This window comes from Lolium perenne, chromosome 4, assembly GCF_019359855.2.
Source record: "Lolium perenne isolate Kyuss_39 chromosome 4, Kyuss_2.0, whole genome shotgun sequence".
Lineage (NCBI taxonomy): Eukaryota > Viridiplantae > Streptophyta > Magnoliopsida > Poales > Poaceae > Lolium > Lolium perenne.
This window is the reverse complement of record NC_067247.2, coordinates 138,452,738-138,459,928: the sequence shown is the minus strand read 5'-3', so window position 1 is coordinate 138,459,928 and position 7,191 is coordinate 138,452,738.

The following is a 7,191-nucleotide window of genomic DNA, read 5'->3' as shown; positions in this document are numbered from 1 at the left end:
AATTGGATTCTAGCATTCCTTGTGTGGGAGAGAGACACGCTCCGCTGTTGCATATGAACACATGTGTTCTTAGCTTTACTCTTAATGTTCATGGCGAAGGTTGAAACTGCTTCGTTCATTGTTATATAGTTGGAAACAGAAAATGCTTTATGTGGTAATTGGTATAATGTCTTGAATAATTTGATACTTGGCAATTGTTGTGCTCAAATAGATCATGTTTAAGCTCTTGCATCATGTACTTTGCACCTATTAATGAAGAAATACTGTAGAGCATGTTGACATTTGGTTTGCATGATTGGTCTCTCTAAAGTCTAGATATTTTCTGGTGAGGGTTTGAACAACAAGGAAGACAGTGTAGAGTCTTATAATGCTTGCAATATGTTCTTATGTAAGTTTTGCTATACCGGTTCATACTTGTGTTTGCTTCAAACAACCTTTCTAGCCTAAGCCTTGTATTGAGAGGGAACACTTCTCGTGCATCCAAATCCTTGAGCCAAAACCTATGCCATTTGTGTCCACCATACCTACCTACTACATGGTATTTCTCTGCCATTCCGAAGTAAATTGCTTGAGTGCTACCTTTAAAATTCCATTCTTTGTCTTTGCAATATATAGCTCATGGAAAAAATAGCTTAAAAACTATTGTGGTATTGAATATGTACTTATGTATCTTATTTCTTATAAGTTGCTTGTTGAGTGGTAACCATGTTCCTGGGGACGCCATCAACTATTTCACCTTTGTTGAATATCATGTGAGTTGCTATGCATGTTCGTCTTGTCTGAAGTAAGGGTGATTTATCATGATCAAATGATTTGAGTATGCATATTGTTAGAGAAGAACATTGGGCCGCTAACTAAAGCCATGATCCATGGTGGAAGTTTCAGTTTGGACAACAATCCTCAATCTCTTATGAGAATATTATCTGTTGTTGAATGCTTATGCATTAAAGAGGAGTCCATTATCTGTTATCTATGTTGTCCCGGTATGGATGTCTAAGTTGAGAATAATCAAAAGCGAGAAATCCAATGCGAGCTTTCTCCTTAGACCTTTGTACAGGCGGCATAGAGGTACCCCTTTGTGACACTTGGTTGAAACATATGCTATGCAATGATAATCCATGTAAATCCAAGCTAATTAGGACAAGGTGCGGGCACTATTGGTAATCTATGCATGAGGCTTGCAACTTATAAGATGTCTTATACATAACACATATGAATTATTACTACCGTTGACAAAATTGTTTCTATGTTTTCAAAATAAAAGCTCTAGCACAAATATAGCAATCCCTGCTTCCCTCTGCGAAGGGCCTTTCTTTTACTTTTATGTTGAGTCAGTTTACCTACTTCTTTCTATCTTAGAAGAAAACACTTGTGTCAACTGTGTGCATTGATTCCTACATACTTGCTTATTTGCATTCATCATATTACTTTGTGTTGACAATTATCCATGAGATAAACATGTTGAAGTTGAAAGCAACCGCTGAAACTTATATCTTCCTTTGTGTTGCTTCAAAACTTTCTACTAAGAATCTATTGCTTTATGAGTTAACTCCTACGCAAGTCTTATTGATGCTTGTCTCGAAAGTAATATTCATGAAAAGTCTTTGATATATGATTCCAGTTGTTTATTCATCGTCTTTACCATTGCTTCGAATCACTCCAGTCATTACATATGCTTTACAATAGTATTGATCAAGATTATGATAGCATGTCACTTCATAAATTATCCTTGTTATCGTTTACCTACTCGAGGGCGAGTAGGAACTAAGCTTGGGGATGCTTGATACGTCTCAAACGTATCTATAATTTCTTATGTTCCATGCTACTTTTATGATGATACTCACATGTTTTATACACACTTTATGTCATATTTATGCATTTTCCGGCACTAACCTATTGACGAGATGCCGAAGAGCCAGTTGCTATTTTCAGCTGTTTTTGGTTTCAGAAATCCTACAAAGGAAATATTCTCGGAATTGGATGAAATCAACGCCCAGGGTCTTATTTTTCCACGGAGCTTCCAGAAGACCGAAGAGGATACGAAGTGCGGCCACAAGGTGGCGACACAACAAGGCAGCGCGGCCAAGGAGGGGCCCGCGCCGCCCTAGTGTGTGGGCCCCTCGTGACGCCTCCAACCCTACCCTTCCGCCTACTTCAAGCCTTCGTCGCGAAAACCCCAGTACCGAGAGCCACGATACGGAAAACCTTCCAGAGACGCCGCCGCCGCCAATCCCATCTCGGGGGATTCAGGAGATCGCCTCCGGCACCCTACCGTAGAGGGGAATCATCTCCCGGAGGACTCTTCATCACCATGATCGCCTCTGGATTGATGTGTGAGTAGTTCACCCCTGGACTATGGTTCCATAGCTGTAGCTAGATGGTTGTCTTCTCCTCATGTGTTATCATTGTTCGATCTTGTGAGCTGCCTATCATGATCAAGATCATCTATTTGTAATGCTACATGTTGTGTTTGTTGGGATCCGATGAATATGGAATACTATGTTATGTTGATTATCAATCTATCATATATGTGTTGTTTATGATCTTGCATGCTCTCCGTTGCTAGTAGAGGCTCTGGCCAAGTTGATACTTGTAACTCCAAGAGGGAGTATTTATGCTCGATAGTGGGTTCATGCCTCCATTAAATCTGGGACAAGGATGAAAGTTCTAAGGTTGTGGATGTGCTGTTGCCACTAGGGATAAAACATCAATGCTTTGTCTAAGGATATTTGTGTTGATTACATTACGCACCATACTTAATGCAATTGTCTGTTGTTTGCAACTTAATACTGGAAGGGGTGCGGATGCAAACCTGAAGGTGGACTTTTTAGGCATAGATGCATGCTGGATAGCGGTCTATGTACTTTGTCGTAATGCCCAATTGAATTTCACACTACTCATCATGATATGTATGTGCATTGTTATGCCCTCTTTATTTGTCAATTGCCCAACTGTAATTTGTTCACCCAACATGCTATTTCTTATTGGAGAGACACCACTAGTGAACTGTGGACCCCGGTCCATTCTTTTACATCTGAATACAATCTACTGCAAATATTGTTCTTTACTGTTCTTCGCATACAAACATCATTTTCCACACCATACATTTAATCCTTTGTTACAACAAGCCGGTGAGATTGACAACCTCACTGTTAAGTTGGGGCAAAGTATTTGGATTGTGTTGTGCAGGTTCCACGTTGGCGCCGGAATCCCTGGTGTTGCGCCGCACTACACTCCGTCACCAACAACCTTCACGTGCTCCTTGACTCCTACTGGTTCGATAACCTCGGTTTCTTACTGAGGGAAAACTTGCTGGTGTACACATCACACCTTCCTCTTGGGGTTCCCAACGGGCGTGTGCTTTACGCGTCAACAGAGAACTACTCCCTCCTCATCAGGGGAGACAGAAATGGCGATGAAGATGGCGGTGGTGTCGATTGATGTCTACTCACGCTTCTTTTCCTGTAGACAGTGTTGGGCCTCCAAGAGCAGAGGTTTGTAGAACAGCAACAAGTTTTCCCTTAAGTGGATCACCCAAGGTTTATCGAACTCAGGGAGGAAGAGGTCAAAGATATCCCTCTCAAGCAACCCTGCAATCACGATACAAGAAGTCTCTTGTGTCCCCAACACACCTAATACACTTGTCAGATGTATAGGTGCACTAGTTCGGCGAAGAGATAGTGAAATACAAGTGGTATGAATGAATATGAGCAGTAGTAACGGCACCAGAAAATAGCTTGCTGCTACAACTGGTGTGTGGTTGATGGTAGTAATATTGCAGGAAGTAAAGATGCAGTAGAACAGTAAATAAGCGATGATTGCAGTATTTGGAAACAAGGCCTAGGGATCATACTTTCACTAGTGGACACTCTCAACATTGATCACATAACAAAACCACTCTACACTCTCTTGTTGGATGATGAACACCACTAATTGTGTAGGGCTACAAGAGCACCTCAATGCCGGAGTTAACAAGCTCCACAATATTCGATATTCATATTTAAATAACCTTAGAGTGCATGATAGATCATTGCAATTATACCAAGTACTAACATAGCATGCACACTGTCACCATCATACTATGAAAGGAGGAATAGATCACATCAATACCATCGTAGTAATAGTTAACTTCATAATCTACAAGAGCTCATAATCATAAACTGCGCCAAGTACTACACGATGCACACACTGTCACCATTACATCATGGAGGAGTAATAGAGTACTTTAATAACATCACTAGAGTAGCACATAGATTAATAGTGATACAAAGCTCATATGAATCTCAATCATGTAAGGCAGCTCATGAGATCATTGTATTGAAGTACATAGGAGAGAGATTAACCACATAGCTACCGGTACAGCCCTTAGCCTCGATGGAGAACTACTCCCCCCTCATTGGAGACTGCAGCGGTGATGAAGATGGCGGTGATGTCGATGGAGATGCCTTCCGGGGGCACTTCCCCGTCCCGGCGGCGTGCCGGAACAGAGACTCCTGTCCCCCAGATCTTGGCTTCGCGATGGCGGCGGCTCTGGAAGGTTTCTCGTACCGTGGCTTATTCATCTCGATTTAGGTCAGGGACCTTTAAATAGGCGAAGAGGCGGAGTCGGAAGGCTGACGGGGCCGCCACACAATACGGGGGCACGGCCCCCCTCTGGCCGCGCCAGCCTGGCGTCTGGTGGCCCTGTGGCCCCCCCTCTGGTGCCTCTCGGGTGTTCTGGAAGCTTCGTGGAATTATAAGATGCTGGGCGTTGATTTCGTCCAATTCCGAGAATATTTCCTTACTAGGATTACTGAAACCAAAAACAGCAGAAAACAGGAACTGGCACTTTGGCATCTCGTCAATAGGTTAGTTCCGGAAAACACATAAAATCATCATAAAGTCTGAACAAAACATGTAGGTATTGTCATAAAACAAGCATGGAACATCAGAAATTATAGATACGTTGGAGACGTATCAGCATCCCCAAGCTTAGTTCCTACTCGTCCCGAGTAGGTAAACGATAAAAGAATAATTTCTGAAGTGACATGCTACCAACATAATCTTGATCATACTATTGTAAAGCATATGAGATGAATGCAGCGATTCAAAGCAATGGTAAAGATAATGGTTAAACAACTGAATCATATAGCAAAGACTTTTCATGAATAGTACTTTCAAGACAAGCATCAATAAGTCTTGCATAAGAGTTAACTCATAAAGCAATAAATTCAAAGTAAAGGTATTGAAGCAACACAAAGGAAGATTTAAGTTTCAGCGGTTGCTTTCAACTTTCAACATGTATATCTCATGGATAGTTGTCAATGCAAAGCAATATAACAAGTGCAATAAGCAAGCATGTAAGAATCAATGCACAGTTAACACAAGTGTTTGCTTCTAAGATAGAGAGAAATGGGTAAACTGACTCAACATAAAAGGTAAAAGAATGGCCCTTCACAGAGGGAAGCATGGATTGCTATGTTTGTGCTAGAGCTTTTATTTTGAAAACATAGAGAGAGCATAAAAGTAAAGTTTTGAGAGGTGTTTGTTGTTGTCAGCGAATGGTAGTGGGCACTCTAACCCCCTTGCCAGACAAACCTTCAAAGAGCGGCTCCCATGAAACATTTTTATTTTTGGATGGCACTCCTTCCAACCTTGCTTTCACAAACCATGGCTAACCGAATCCTTGGGTGCCTGCCAACAATCTCATACCATGAAGGAGTGCCTTTTTATTTTAGTTTTATTTAGATGACACTCCTCCCCACCTTTGCTTTCTCAAGCGATGGCTAACCGAATCCTCGGGTGCCGTCCAACAATCACATACCATGGAGGAGTGTCTATTTTTTTGTAAAATTATGAAGGTTAATTAATTTGGGACTGGGAATCCCATTGCCAGCTCTTTTTGCAAAATTATTGGATAAGCGGATGAAGCCACTAGTCCATTGGTGAAAGTTGCCCAACAAGATTGAAATATAAACACCACATACTTCCTCATGAGCTATAAAACATTGACACAAATCAGAGGTAATAAATTTTGAATTGTTTAAAGGTAGCACTCAAGCAATTTACTTTGGAATGGCAGAGAAATACCATGTAGTAGGTAGGTATGGTGGACACAAATGGCATAGTTTTTGGCTCAAGGATTTTGGATGCATGAGAAGTAATCCCTCTCAATACAAGGCTTAGGCTAGCAAGGTTGTTTGAAGCAAACACAAGTATGAACCGGTACAGCAAAACTCACATAAAAACATATTGCAAGCATTATAAAACTCTACATCGTCCTCCTTGTTGTTCAAACACCTTTACTAGAAAATATCTAGACCTTAGAGAGACCAATCATGCAAACCAAAATTTAGCAAGCTCTGTGTATTTCTTCATTAATAGGTGCAAAGTATATGATGCAAGAGCTTAATCATGAGCACAACAATTGCCAAGTATCACATTGTTCAAGACATTATACCAATTCCTACATGTAGCATTTCCCGTTTCCAACCATATAACAATGAACGAAGCAGTTTCAACCTTCGCCATGAACATTAAAAGTAAAGCTAAGAACACATGTGTTCATATGAACCAGCGGAGCGTGTCTCTCTCCCACACAAGGATGCTAGGATCCAACTTTATTCAACCAAAACAAAAACAAAAACAAACAGACGCTCCAAGTAAAGCACATAAGATGTGATGGAATAAAAATGTAGTTTTACTAGAGGAACCTGATAATGTTGTCGATGAAGAAGGGGGTGCCTTGGGCATCCCCAAGCTTAGATGCTTGAGTCTTCTTGAAATATGCAGGGATGAACCACCGGGGCATCCCCAAGCTTAGAGCTTTCACTCTTCTTGATCATATTGTATCATCCTCCTCTCTTGATCCTTGAAAACTTCCTCCACACCAAACTCAAAACAAACTCATTAGAGGGTTAGTGCATAATCAAAAATTTACATGTTCATAGGTGACACAATCATTCTTAACACTTCTGGACATTGCACAAAGCTACTGGAAGTTAATGGAACAAAGAAATCCATCAAGCATAGCAAAACAGGCAATGTGAAATAAAAGGCAGAATCTGTCAAAACAGAACAGTCCGTAAAGACGAATTTTTAAGAGGCACCAGACTTGCTCAGATGAAAATGCTCAAATTGAATGAAAGTTGCGTACATATCTGAGGATCACTCACGTAAATTGGCAGAATTTTCTGAGTTACCTACAGAGAA